Genomic DNA, 14,959 nt, shown 5'->3' with positions numbered 1-14,959 from the left:
AGGACAGTGGTTGATTTAATTAACAATTCATTAAGGCTGAAAACAATAATATTAATTACATGAAGGCATAATAAACACCCAAGAATTGGCAGGAATGGAGCCTATATAGCTGAATAATGTGTAGACATCTCCAGCACTCTATAATGATCTATATTTATTTGTGTACTACAATCTGCATATCAATGTGTTCTTATTTTGTCAACTCTTAGGGCTCAATCTCAGGTTCTGGAAATGCTAGTCAGCTTAATATGCTCCAGGCTGGCATGCTGACACTTACCCATTAATGAATTGGGCTTTGTAGACTGTGAGTTCAGATGTGAGAAGCCGAGTGTGAAGCATGTTTTCTTTTTCTTTGAAAGTGCTCGGTGACAGGTGGGATGTATAATTCAGATGCAAATCTATATGCTATGTAATAGGATGTAATAAATGTAAAAAATGTCATAGGTGGAAGAATTGTCATTACAATAAATGAAAAACAGATTGCATTAGTAGGGAATCTTTCTAGGATAAAATTAGACACAAAAATTATAGGACGTGGATTAAGTTTAATATTTTATTAAGCATTAACAGAATAAAAATTTCATGGAAACACAAATAGCTAATAATTGGTAGTAACACACGATGCATAATTTAATAATATATAGGAATATGTCTCATTCTATAAAATACATAATTATAGTAGGAATGTACTTACATATGTGATAAACAATAATAGGATATTGAGTAATTTTAATTAATGCTTTATTAATTGTTAACTGGGACACATCATTAAATGGAGACATAATTTAATACCTAATAATTGGTAGTAATACTATCTATAATTTAATAATATGCAGACATCTCTCTTTTTGTGTATATAATATTTTTATACAACAATCTCTATCTATTTATATCTCATTCACTCCTGGGGCTCAGTGGTTGAATGTTCACCGAGGAAGCATGAAACACTGGGTTTGATTCCTCAGTGCACATAAACAGAAAACCCAGAAGTTCTGCTGTCTTTCATTCAATTGTGTGCTAGCCTTGAGCACAAACGCTTAGGAACAGGGATAAAGCGCATACTCAAGCCCCAGGACTGCCGCCAAAAAAAAAGTAGAATGTTTTAACTGCAACTATAGAAGGGCAAGAAGGACAGGACTTCAAATACCTCATCACAGGGTAATCTAGGAGTCTGGGGCTGACAGTTTCCACCTAACCTGACTTAGCCAGATGTAAACTGCTGCAACCCAGATCCATGGGTTATCCCCATCATCCTGGTTACCCTGGCTTATCCCCATATCCTGTTTGCTAAGGGCCTTTAAAACTTGGCAGGAAGTCTGCTAGAATCTTTGATATATGGCTTGAAGTGGTAGAACTCTAGTCTTGATCAAATGTTACTAGAATAGTATCCTCATGTTTTGAGTTCAAGCCCCATGGCTAACCCCCCCCCCAAAAAAAAACACCACACTAACCCATTAGATGTGAACTTTTGTGGTTTGTGAACTGTCCCTCAAAGAATGGTGATACTGATAAAAGCACCCTAATTCTAATGAAAGCTTGTGGAATAGAGCTAGGTGCTGAGTCCTTCACAGGGTGCAGTTGGCTGCATCCTGCATTGGGTGCTGTGTGCTGAGTCTTTCAAAGGATGCTGTGTGCTGAGTCATGCAAAGAGTGCAATGTGCTGTGTCCTGCACAGGGTGCATTCTTTCTTCGGGTCCTTATAAGATCTCCACAACTGAGATGATTATGCAGACAAGAATATTGAGGCTCATTTATGTCTCCATGGCAGGGACAAAGATGTATTACTGAAGACTAGTAAGTTATCTCCTGCAAACAATTGTTTTGTTTTGTTTTTTCTCAGTCATGAACCTTGAACTCATGGTCTAGGTGCTGGCCCTTACCTCTTGGGCTTATGACTAGCGCTCTACCATGTGGAGACATGGATCCCCTTATAGCAGAGGCCACAGCCTAGGGGTCTATAGCTAAAGTCTGTCATCCTGCCATCTCAGAAAGCTGAGATCTGGGTTCCAAACTATCCCAGACACAAAAGCCTATTTTCTCCAATTATCTCCATGAGCCTATTATTTCCAATTCACCACTAAGAAACCTGAAGTGGAATCTGGGTGCTTGTTGCTCATGTCTGTCATGCTAGCTACCGAGGAGGATGAGATCTGAGGATCATGGTTCAAAGCTAGCCTGGGCAGGAAAGTCCTTGAGAGACTTAGCACCGATGGACCCCCCAAAAAGCTGAAGTGGTGTTTGGCTCAAGTGGTAGAGCACAAGAGTTGAGGAGAAGAGTTCAAGGACAGTACCCAGGCCCAGATTTCAACTCCTACAACAATAAAGAAAAGACAGAAACAAACTAACAAACCTGAAGTAGAGGGCTGGGAATGTGTAGAGTGCAGATTGCTTTGCATATATGAAACCCTGGGTTTTATTTCTCAGGAACATATCACTAAAAAGAAGCCTGAAGTGTCTCTGTTGCTCAAGTGGGAGAGGGGTATCCTTGTACAAGAGAAAATAGGTACAGTGATCAGGACCTGAGTTCAACCTCCTGTGCACACGCGGGCTCACACACACACACACACACACACACACACACACACACACACACACTCACAGACTAGAAGTGATGCTGTTAGACAAAACGGTAAAGCACCGGGCTTCTACACTGAGCTCATGGTCAGCACCCCAGCCCTGCTTTCAACCCCCAACCTAGCCAGCCAGGGCCCAACTTGGAGAGGTCAAATGTTTCAAAACCTGAAGAGCTTAACAGCCCTAGATGACAGGAAGCTTTGTGATATCAGATATGTGCTTGGATTTCCCAAGCTTCCAGAAACCTAGGAGAGACATCATATGCCCATCATCGTCCTCAATGAAACATTTCATGAGTTTCAGTGCCCCAGTTGTCTGCCAGAAGGACTGCTGAATTATATTGAGCACTGTATCTGAACACCAGAATATAGTCTCACAATGGCAGGATAAGTGCACAGGACTTGGCCTGCCACGGGAGGTGGCACAATTGGCTTCCTGTCAAACCAGAGCACTGGGGAAAGAAATAGATTGGGCTAAAATTAGACCTTTATCCTGACCTTCGGAGCCCACTCACACTCATTCTCACAATCTGACAAAGATGGAGTTGTTTGTTACGTAGCTGTACAGAAGTGAGGCCTTTTGTCTGCCTGTCCAGACAATGAGAGAGACTTCTTCCAGCAGGCCTGGAATGCAAAGAAACCCTCAGGCTATACTGGAAACAGTGAGGGCAGCCGCAGAACATGCACTTTCATGAAACCAGTCTCTGTTATGAAATCATTTTATTGGATACAAATTTTCTAGTTTGGTGCCATTCATGGTAACTACTCTGGAGCTTCACCTATAGGAATGCATACATACATATACAAAGATATGGAGGTACAGGTTATTTTTGAGGGGGCAGGTCCTGGTGTTGAACTATGAGCCTAGGCATTGTTCCTGAGATCCTTTGGCTAAAGGGTAGTGCATTAACCTTGAGTCAAAACCCCACTTCTGGGTTTTTCTGTGATCTCTTAGAAATAACATTGTCATAGACTTTCCTATGCTGGCTGGATTCAAACTCAGATTCTCTACATCTCAGACTCCTGAGGAGCTCAGATTACAGTGAGAAGCCACTGGCACCTTCTTTCTTTTCTTCTTCATTTTTTAATATGGAAACCTGACTTGTTAACAGGGTCATACCAGTCTTATGAATTTATAAGTTAACTACCCAATGTCCTTTATAGTTGCTTTCTCTAAGAAGGATTTTGCTTCCTCATCTTACCATCTGTTCATAGGTTTGAAACCAAAAGTGAGAAATGAATGTCATAGAATTTCTGTGCAAATGTCCACAGGACATGCCAGCTTTGTCAGTTAGCATTGAGCTACAGCAACTTACTGTCTCAAGATGGGAGGACCAAAAGCTAGAGCGATCCTTATATTGTCTGCATTGCTTCTTTTGCCTATAAAATAATCTAATAATTAGGAGTGTTGTGTCTCTCCAACCTTAAGTATCTAGAATATACTAGAAGCATTTTCATCATCACTTTTCTAGTGTCTCTCGAGATTTAGACTCCAGGTTTGTGTGGAGGTGCTCCTTGGTGAATCCCTGAGGAAAGCCGCTTGAAACCTTTTTGAAAGATCACCCTTCAAAGTCAGCCTGAGCAGGAGGTCTGTGAGACTCTTATGTCCAATAAACCACCAGAAAACCAGAAGTGGAGCAGTGGACCAGAAGGTAGAAATGGGGCTTTGAGAGAGAAAGCCAAGCAGATGAAACAGGCAAGACCAGGCTGGAAAGCCTGGGAGGCACTTATGTCCGATTAACGACCAGATGGCTGGAAGTGGAGCTGTGGCGGTGGTAAAGCCTCAGCCTTGGGAAAAACAGCTGAGGAACGCATCAGGCCCTGAGTTTAAGCCATGGGATAGCCTCAAAAATGTTTTCAAAAAGAGAAGGCCACGTTTATGGATCAGTGCCCTACTTACTTATGTGTGTATATTACCTCCCTGAGTTCAAACACACTGTATGCAATGATGCTTCTCTTATTTATTTATTTATTTATTTATTTATTTATTTATTTATTTATTTTTCAGATATGATCCTTGCGCCTACTGCATCATCCTCTTCATGTCTTTCTCTTCCAGGGTTCCAGGCCTGTGTCCTTATATGATGCACACTGAAGATTTCAGCAGTCTTTATTTACATTTTATTATGAGGACAATGCAGGAACAGTCACAAATCAGGCAGGGGTACACAAGATAGGGTTTCTTAGAAGTAACCAGTCTTCAGAAAATTAAACTTGAGGAAGTAAAATGGTAGCATACTTATGTAATGGTACCATACTTATGAGGGGGCTGGGAATGTGGATTAGTGAGAGATTGCTTTCCTAGCATGCAAGAAGCCCTGGGTACGATTCCTCAGGAGCACATACACAGAAAAGGCCAGAATTGGTGTTGTGGTTCAAGTAGTAGAGTGCTACAGACAGTGCCCAGGCCTTAAGTTCAACCCAAGACCTGGCAAAGAGATACCTAGGTAGCTAGGAAGAAAGAAAGGAAGAAAGAAAGAACGAAAGAAAGAACGAAAGAAAGAACGAAAGAAAGAAAGAAAGAAAGAAAGAAAGAAAGAAAGAAAGAAAGAAAGAAAGAACGAAAGAAAGAACGAAAGAAAGAACGAAAGAAAGAAAGAAAGAAAGAAAGAAAGAAAGAAAGAAAGAAAGAAAGAAAGAAAGAAAGAAAGAAAGAAATAAGATAGTTTAATCTTTGGACGTCAAGGAGAAAGAAGGGAACACTTCCCAGTCAGGAGGCCTTTTGCAGTGTGCCTTCACATAACCACAGAGCAGGAAGACTGTCTCTTTCCCACTTATCAGGCAACCAAGGGCCCCAGAGTCAAGAGGGCAGAGCTAGGTTCAAAATCATGTGCTTGGAGACAAAATAGGAACAGTCCTGCCTCTAGTTAGTCTGGGGATTTGCATTAATTATGTGGAGAATTAAGGAAGGAGAATGGACTGGCAGAGGTAGAAGGGTCTTCAAATCTGATAGATGGAGAGTCAAAAACCCACTCCCTAAGACCAGAGAGCAGGGTTTCTCTACTCTATTCCTCCCCTCTCCCCCACTAAACTGGCTCTCTATTGGTAACCTAAAGGTAGCCTGAGGCTCCCTTCACATGAGGGAGGAAGGTTCATTAGTCATTGTTTGAAGAGGCCGAGTAAAGCCTGACCCTGGTGTAAGTTTAACACATTTTACAGGTTTTCCCCAATGCTGGTTGTGCCTGGAATAAATGAAGTGGTTTTGCAGTTCACTTCCCTGTTGAGTGTGTATGTTCTGCCTCCTAATCCTGTAGGCCTGGTCTCTGCACCTAGACGGTTTTTGAAACTGTTTTCTGTCCTTTTATTACAGAGTTACACTGGAGTTCTTCCTGCTAACACAGCTAGGGCTTGGATCCTGAGAACTTCATCTGAATCCAGGATAGGTCAATAATGGTTCTTTCCTTCTTCTATAGCTCAAGTACTATAAGAACATTTAATGTGCAAGTAATTTCTCATCACCAAGGGAGACACACGAAGCTCTTGAATATCTGACCTTTCAGAAGTTGAAGTCATTTTGTCATAGATTTCCTGCCCTGGCTGGCTTCACCCTGTGATCCTGAGACCTCAGCCTCCTGAGCTAGGGTGATGGGCATGACCTACTTTTGCTCTGCTAGGTTCAGAACTGTAATGACATTGACAATACAAGTCAACTGCTTATCACAAAGGGCTTGTGTAGCATATTAAGCCTTTTAACCTTGGACCTTTAAGAACCCTGTAGGACACAATATTACAATGCTATAGTCTGAGAGGATGGGCATATGTATGTGCTACACTTGAACCTTGAGCTCTGAGTCCAATTCTGGTGGGCATCAGTGTTCATGTTCCAAAGAATGTTCTTGTAATTAGCAAATAGGAAAAGTATTTTAATTAACCCTCACTCTTTTTCCAGTTGTGTGTCTCGAACTCTAGCCTGGGCACTGACCACCCTGAGCCCTTCAGCTCAAGGTGAACACTCTAGCACTTAATCCAAAATGCCAGATGGGTTCTTTTGGTGGTTCACTGTAGATAAGAATCTAACAGGCTTTCCTTTGGACTGTGGTCTTCAGCTCTCAGCCTCCCGAGAAGCTACGGTTCCACTTATGAGCCACTGGCATCTGGCCTATGGTTTTAGACAGTCCTGGGCTTGATTTTAGGGCCTGGGTACTCTCTCTGAGCTTCTTTTTCTCAAGGCTAGCCACTTGAGCTACTCCATAGCTTCTGGTTTTTTCTGAGTATGTGGCACTGAGGATTCAAACACTGGCATTCATGCATGCTGAGCAAGCACTTTACCACTAATCCACATTTCTAGCCCCACCCTCACAATTTTATACCTCATTTGCCTATCCTCAAGAAAAGGCTTCTGAGTATAAATCATCTAAAGAAAACCCGATAGAAAGTTTCCAAAGATAAATAAGACAAAGCTCATACTTGTGAGAGACTCTAATCATGTGAAGACTGTGACAAATGCTTCCATTTACTTATGTATTATGTTTCAACACTTAATAAAATATTAATGAAAATGAGTCAATGTCCTCAATTATTGGGTATAATTTTATAAAAATGTGCAAAATGTAATAAATATTATGTGTATAAAAATACTAAATACAGTAATCAATAAATAAATGAATCAAAGGAAAATAAAATACAAAATCATTCTTTTTCTGTGGGGGTCCGGTTGTGTGGCTTGAACTCTGGGCCTGGGTGCTGTTCCTCAGATCTTCAGCTCAAGGTTAGCACTCTACCACTTGAGCCACAGCTCTACTTCCGGGTTTTTTCTTTTTGCTTATGTGGTGCTGAGGAATCGAACCCAGGGACTCAGGCATGCAAGGCAAGTGCTCTACCACTGATCCACCTGAATCATAATATGAAATTAACATACATATGTAAGTATATATATATCATATATTACACATGTATAGAGATATTTTTTCCATTTCAGGGCCTTCATTCAGGCCCTGGGTACTCTAGCCTGAATTTCTTTCCTCATGGACAGTGAGCTTCGCCTTCACCCATGATGCAAAATAGTTACCTGGACGTTGAGCTCAAATCCTAGCAATGGCAGAAATACTGGCCCCAGTTCCAAGACACTGACATAATTTTTTAATGGAAGCAGTTATGTTTATTCAGTTCCATACTGAACATTTTAAAAAGTGTAGAATTTTGTACAGCTATTCACTCAGAGATCCTTCCCTTACCTCCAAAATGCTTCTCTGAGAACTACATTGTTTGTCTTTGTTCGTTTTTTATTGTAAAAATATTTTACAGGAGCAAGGTAATGAGTAAATTTCATATTGAGCATTGTTACCTCCTCCTTTGTTTTTCCCCTACTATACCTTCCCTCCCACTGCCACAACTACCTCCCCCTGCTTAGGTCAGTGACTTAGGTTTCACTTTTGGTTGGCACAAGGTTTGAACTCAAGTAGTAGCAAATCTTCCCTCACATTGCTACAGATTTACCAAGACTCTGAGTTCAAATCCCAGGCTAGGAAAGAAAACTAGCAGAAAATCCAAACTAGGTAGCTTTATTTTTTTTAATTTAGTTAAATAATTATATTTTCTTTATTCTTTTTCTTTTTTTTCTTTTGGCCAACCATGGGGCTTGAACTCAGGTCATGGAAACTCTGTCTCAGCTTAGATCTCTCTCGGCTTGGGTGTAGCCTCCAGAACCATAGCTGATCCTAAGATCCTAGGCCCAGGGGACTTTCTAGAAAAAAAACTGGAAAGCAGAAAAAGTGGCAACTTTCAGGGGTCTAGGGTTTTATTATTTTTTTCTTTGCACAGTGATCATCCTGGGTTTGAATGACATGGCTGCAAAGTAGATATGACCTGCCATTGCTGATGGCTTGTGGGCTATTAGTGAAGCCATAGGACAACCTGTGGACATAGGCCTTGGGTTCAAATCCCAGTCCTGACACCAATGGCAGGAGATCACAAGAGACTCATTCCTATGCATGGGAATATCCATTGAAAGAGTAGTTCATGCATCCGTCTAGTCTAAATTTGGATGCAATAGTCCAAGAATGCTGATTGATCTTAATGTATAGTTTATTAAGCATTAAAAGAATAATATTCCTTCAATGGTGGTATAATAAATACCTAAGAGTTGGTAGGAATGTAGTAGGTGTCATTCAATCATAAATAGACGGCTCTGGCACTCTTTAACAATATATATTTCTTTGTATATCACCATCTGCCTATCCATGTATTGCTGTTTTGGCCAAAACTGGGGGTCAATCTCAGCGCGTGGGAATCACTTGACAGCTTCATTGGCTAGAGGCTCCCATGCTCAAACTCACCCATTCATGAATTGGGCCTGCTAGGCCCTGAGATCCGATCCTAGCACTGCCAGGCATGATGGAGATCACATACATCTAAAATCTAGATTCTATGTGATAGGATGTAAACAATGTAATAAATGCTACAAGTGTCATCAGAGTCAATAAAATAAGTGGTAAATAAATTAATAAAACAAGAAATAAAATGAATAAACGCACCAAACACAATATGGACTGAACATCTGAACGGAAGTATAAATCTTATTGTTAAGATGTATATCAGGAGTAACTTTTCCAGGACTGAGGCTTGAATTCAGTCCCCCTAGGAGGAGGGAATGGCGGGAGATCCTGAGATACTTGTTTCTGGACCTAGGAAGAGTCATGGCATGCGATCGATCTCATCCTTGAATGAGTAGTTTGTGCATGATGCGAGTAGGAAATGATATGCAAGACTCATGGGGTATAGATTATTTGTAAAGAAGAGTTAATGAAGCATGACAATAATCATCACAGACATGAAATGAATGCATCAGAAAATATCGAAATATAGGTACACACAGATTGGATTCCATCACAAGTCACCATCAATCCTACTCTATACAAATATATACTTATTTGCATTCTACCTTCTACTTATGAATGGATGACTATTGTGCTCCCCACTCTCCCCCCAGGGGGCTCAAATTCAGGTACTGGGAATGCCTAGCTCCTTTGTCGCTCACAGGCTGTTGTGTTCATATGGACTCATTCACCAATTGGGCCTGCTAGGCCCCGAGTTCAGATCCCAGCCCTGCCAAAAGATTCATCTTGATGTAAGACGCCAATGGTTGCATATGTTTTCCTTTCCTCTGCAAGTCTTGGGTCTCAGCTAGGATGGAGAATGCATGGGCCACCCTGTGGTCATGGGAATAAGTTGTTATCCATGTCAGCCCAGTTATACCTGTCATCATACACATGAGAAAATACACAAAAATCCATGAATAGTATACAAAATAAACACAATAAGTACACTCAATGCACGATGCAGTCTCCACACGGATGTGAACATACATCCCATGTTTAAATGATGCATTGAGCACTATTTTGGCCTCCCTGTGGCTCGATCTCAGGTCCTAGGAAGAGTCCATCTCCTTAGTGGCTCAACGTCTGGTGTGATCACGTGGACCGATTGGGCAGTTGGGCTTCCTAGGCCCTGAGTTCAAAGCCCAGCAATGCCAAAAATTCACCCTGATGTGAGAAGCCAGTCATTGCACCTGTTTTCCTGTGCTGTGCAAATTCTGAGTCTCAGCCAGCATGGAGAATATATAGGCAACTGATGTCAGCTTACATTTACATAATTCATTCATCTGCAATAACAATGTGCAAGACTGGAAATGTGAAGCACTTAGACATGATTTTATTCTCGTTCATTTGGAAGATTAATCTTTAGTCAAAAGGAACTTTTTAAAAATGGCCTAGAATTTATTCCTACCAGTTTTTATAAATGGCTTTGTGCAATGGTATGTGATTATTTTATTTTACATTATCCTATGTAAATATTCTACTAACTATAAGTTTTGGAAAAAGAAGAAAACTAAAATTTACTACTTAGAAGAATATGATAGAAATAGAAGACAGATTTTATGTTTGTTAAATCTCTCATCAGTACCCATATTCAAGACTTAAAGTCATATTTCTTACTATGTTAGACAGATACGGAAAATATATGATAAGGCAACACATGATAAGGCAACTATTAGTGACTTTAAAATGTACCTTCTTATGTGATGAAATTTACTTTATTAGCTAATATTTGGGTTTGAATTATGGGAGGCTGATCCATTAAACACATTTCTAGAAGGCCCCTACTGAACAACACAAATTGTGGGGGGTAGTATTTCTGCACTTCAATGAATGGTTGAACTTGTTTGGTATTAGTGCTGGGTACGTAAATCAACTCTAATGTAACTTGCTCCCTACACTTGAAAACCTTGTAATGTCACTATCATCTACTTGTCAAGTGTTATTTTGGTGAATATGATTTTTAAAAGTTTATTTGAAAAGGAATATACTTTCAGAAGATTAAATGTAGGTTACATTGGTTTGAGAATGACATTTTTATACTACAGAACCAAGTTTTACTGAAGTACCAGTGTTTTGAAGCACTAAGGGTATTCTCAATTAATGTTTTTCTAAATTATATTTGACCTCTAAATCAAGTTTTCCTAGTCTTGGTAGACCAATTATGATCTATCATTCCAGAAACTATTTTTTTGGCTGCACTGAAATCTTTCATTCATCATTAGGAGAAAGGTATTAAAAATAACGTTGTTCATTTGTGATTTTGTTCACTCATATGGGCTGGTCATCTGTAAATTGAAAGTTTGAATTACAGTACTTTCTCTCAGATTTTGTGATCTCATCTTTCATTTTAAGTTGCCTTGCATTTTACAATTGATTACTGCTAATTCTTGTATGCAATTGGGGCCCTGAAATATTATAGGAAATGAGAAATTGAGATGAGTCTTTAATTATTTTCTGTTGGCATGTTGCATGGGCCTATGTGAGAAGTCATGCCCTTGTTATCTGATGATGCAGATAACTGGGACCTGTTATCCTAGGACTCATGGGTCCTGCAGAAGAATAATAGCTTTTAGACATCATATCAGCAAAATTTGGGTATAATCAGTAAGAATGCTTTAGAAATATGGAGAAAAACACTTTGGGACCAGCAAGTTAAAACAATAAACAGAGCATCAGAATAAAATCCCTTATAGATTAGCAGAAAACAATACTGTTATTATACCATGTGTATTCAGAAGACCACGAACACTTAGAAGGTATCACAAGCTTATACTGAAGATATTGCAGTGATACTTTTTATAGTCTAATATATATTCTAAACCTAATTATTTATATTCCAATCTATTTATGGGAATAAATGTCAATATATTTGCTAATTATCAATTCTAGTAAAATTCACTGTATAAAATTTAAAATCAGCACATATAAATATAAAATATATAAGTACATATAATATAAAAAATGTTTTGCATTGTTGTGTTGTGTTTAGGGAATCAAAGGCAACTCTGTTTTAAAGTATTATTCCATTATCTCTACCTCAGTTTTTGGTAGAGTTAGACTTAAAGCTCTACCATTTGTAGATATGCAGCCTAGAGGCAAGAGGAAACACTGTGATTAAAACATTACAAATTTAAGGCCTAATATCGAGGAGAAACATATGGACTTCTCCAGGAGCTATTGCAATATTTGGTGATAGAATGTCAGTAGTGTAAGTTCCTGCTTGGTTGGATGATAGACAGGTCAGGACAGTAGGTAATCATGCATATGAACAATTTTTTTCACTTTCTTGGCTTTAGCTACTTTTGAAATGATACGTATAATAAACACTTATGTTTTGATAAAATACCTTCTATTCTGAACAATTCTGTCTGAACTGTTCATCTCTCTATGATCCCTTGTAACTAAGATTATGTTTGTTCCAGTAAGACAATCCATGCTGTCAGCGTAAGATATTCTGGTTGGTCTGTTCCTACATGGAAGAAAGGTAAAGGTTCAGTGTCAACGTCTAGTGCGTTGGGGTCCCTAGGTAAGGGTCACAAAATCACCAGGACACAGGGGATGCAGAGTGCAAACAGCAATTGCCACTGCATGCTGTGCTTTATTGTTAGTGGGTATTTAAAGACTAGCAAGCATCATCTTTGCCAAGATTTGGTCAGAAAACATTCACACAAAAAATTTCCACAGATACATTTTTACTTAACCTATGAGAGAAAGTCTAGGTATATTATTATCTAAACTATTTTAGATCAAGCTCAAACCACTTCTCCAATCTCAGGAAAATGCTTGACCAGCTGTTCATCTATGCTTAAGCAAGCAGAAGAGCCACTTCCTCAGCTCCCAGGAGTCTGTGACATGTTTTGAGATAGGGAGAGGGAACATTTTCCCTCTATAGCCTGGCGTTCCAAGAGCTTTCCTAATCCCAAACACACTCCTCAGATAATCCTGAGGCTGGAGCCTGCATCATTCTGCCCCCTCAACATAGACCCCGAGTCTTCACAGTTCAGGTAGACATTTGTTCCAGCAAGACCTCATTTGGGAAATTTTAAGCTGCAGAAAGTTAGAAGTAGCTCTTAAGCAAGGCTTACTTTGAATCCATTAGCTCCACAAAGCTAACTCAGTTGATAAATAAGTACTTGAAAAGCCACCAACTTTGGACTTAGCTGTAAAGGCTTCAAAGTATGATCAAATTTAAAATGAAAATGACAAAAAAAATGTAAATGTGAGCAATCGACCAAACTCTATAAGTTTTTTTTCCACTGTACACAGAAATTTAGAGAAATAAGATCAATAGCATTTTAGGAACAATAAGGGTTCCTTGTTACAAATAGGCAACGATGGATATATGCCTTTATAAAGATTGTATCATTATATACTTAAATTTAGAGGATACTACATGCTTCAGCAGCAGGTCTACCCAAATTACAACAATACAGAGAATAACATGGCACTTGCACAAGGATGATATGAAAATTTGTCAAGTATTCCATATTTTTCATTCTTCTGATGCAAGAAATGAAAAACAGTTATTAAAAAGTTGATTACAAAAATACAAGTGTAACAATACATGTAATTCATACAATTAAAGGTTAGTTTGATATCAGTGTATTAAATTTTCACCTTAGAAAGGCCTTTACATAGCATAACCTTTACAAAACTTGAAATTAGATAATATTGCCATTTTATCCCAAAGAAATGAAATAATATAAGAAACTACAAAAAAAAAGGAGTCTTAAAATTCTTCTATATGGAATGCAATCTGAAAGGTCACATTTATCCATGAATCTATACATTATATAACAATGTAGAATTCAAAGTATTATATCTAGTAGAGAATGAAATAGATTATGGACATTACACAAACATAGATATACTTTTTTCAGAAAAACACTCGGAACATCTTTAGGTTCTATACTATTCATTTCAACAGATAAGTTAAAATTATTTCTGATTTAAAGAATCACAAACTCTGCAGAAATCATTACAGATGTATACAAACAACTCTTGAATACATTTTGATATCACAGCCATGCAATTCACTTGGAAGAATACCATGGAATACATAAATTTTTATTGTAAGATATTGCTGTTGCTTTGTATTGTGAAAAAAAATTGTAGGGACACAAAAGATGGACTGGCACTTTTGAAATTTAAGAAACTTAACCAAACCATTACGATTTAGGAGAACAATTTGTACAGCCTTCGACAACTTCAAAGAGTTAGTGATACATACTTACCCTTTTGGCAATATCAAACGCAGTTTCTTCAAAGTTGTTCTTCAGACCTGGTTTGATATAATGGTTCAACAGAAGGAGATACAGAGTATCTTTGCTATTTCTATTCCCAGCAGCAAGATGCAAGGAGGTCAAGAGGCCTTTAGTTTGGGGATTGGTATCTGCATCATGATGAAGTAATAAAGAAGACATTCTGGTATTATTCCACATATAAGTACTGTGCAGGGGTGTCCAGCCATTCAGAGTTATTGCATGAATATCTGCCTTGAGCTGCCAACTCATGGACAATGTCTAAGTGTCCACTCTAGGCTTCCCGTTGAAGAGGGGTATACTCATCCTCATCCCTAGTATTCAACTGGGTGGCCATTTTGGAAAGCAGTGTTCACACCACAGTAAGCCGATACATTTCGGCATCCCAAAGAAGAAATTTACTTGGATCCTACTCCATTTTTTTGTTGCAATTGAAACCATTCCTCATTTTTTCATCTTGTACCTTGTCTTCGTCAGAACTGCCTAACCAGAGATATTGAGTACCAGTGGGAATGAGGTGTCCATGTATTTCCCCAATAGTTCACATTGGTTGAACTGGTCAGAAAAAACTGGTGAATGTTCTGCATATGTTTTTTCACCATGATTTATTTTCTCTTTTTCCATTTTTACTATTCTAAATTATTCTAACTGGAGAGTAGTGAATTATAGGGAGCAGAGGAAAGATTTTCCTCAGTATTCAAAGATACAGACTTAAAGTCAGGACCAGTGGTGTCTTCATGTGCAGCTTATTCTAGGAATGAGAAAATAGGAAACAATGTCTTCTATGTAAATGATTTGGGAATTACCA

The 14,959-nt window shown here is 38.8% G+C and overlaps 1 pseudogene; it reads left to right on the top strand.

The window, feature by feature from the left end:
- The first annotated feature begins 13,283 nt into the window (after nucleotides 1–13,283).
- LOC138818423 (U6 spliceosomal RNA) lies at nucleotides 13,284–13,383 on the top strand (annotated as a pseudogene).
- The last annotated feature ends 1,576 nt before the right edge of the window (nucleotides 13,384–14,959 follow it).

The sequence above is a fragment of the Dipodomys merriami genome, unplaced genomic scaffold, assembly GCF_024711535.1.
Source record: "Dipodomys merriami isolate MVZ:Mamm:240054 unplaced genomic scaffold, mDipMer1.0.p SCAF_758, whole genome shotgun sequence".
NCBI lineage: Eukaryota > Metazoa > Chordata > Mammalia > Rodentia > Heteromyidae > Dipodomys > Dipodomys merriami.
Note: the sequence above shows the minus strand (reverse complement) of the source record. Positions and strands in the feature narration are given on the sequence as shown.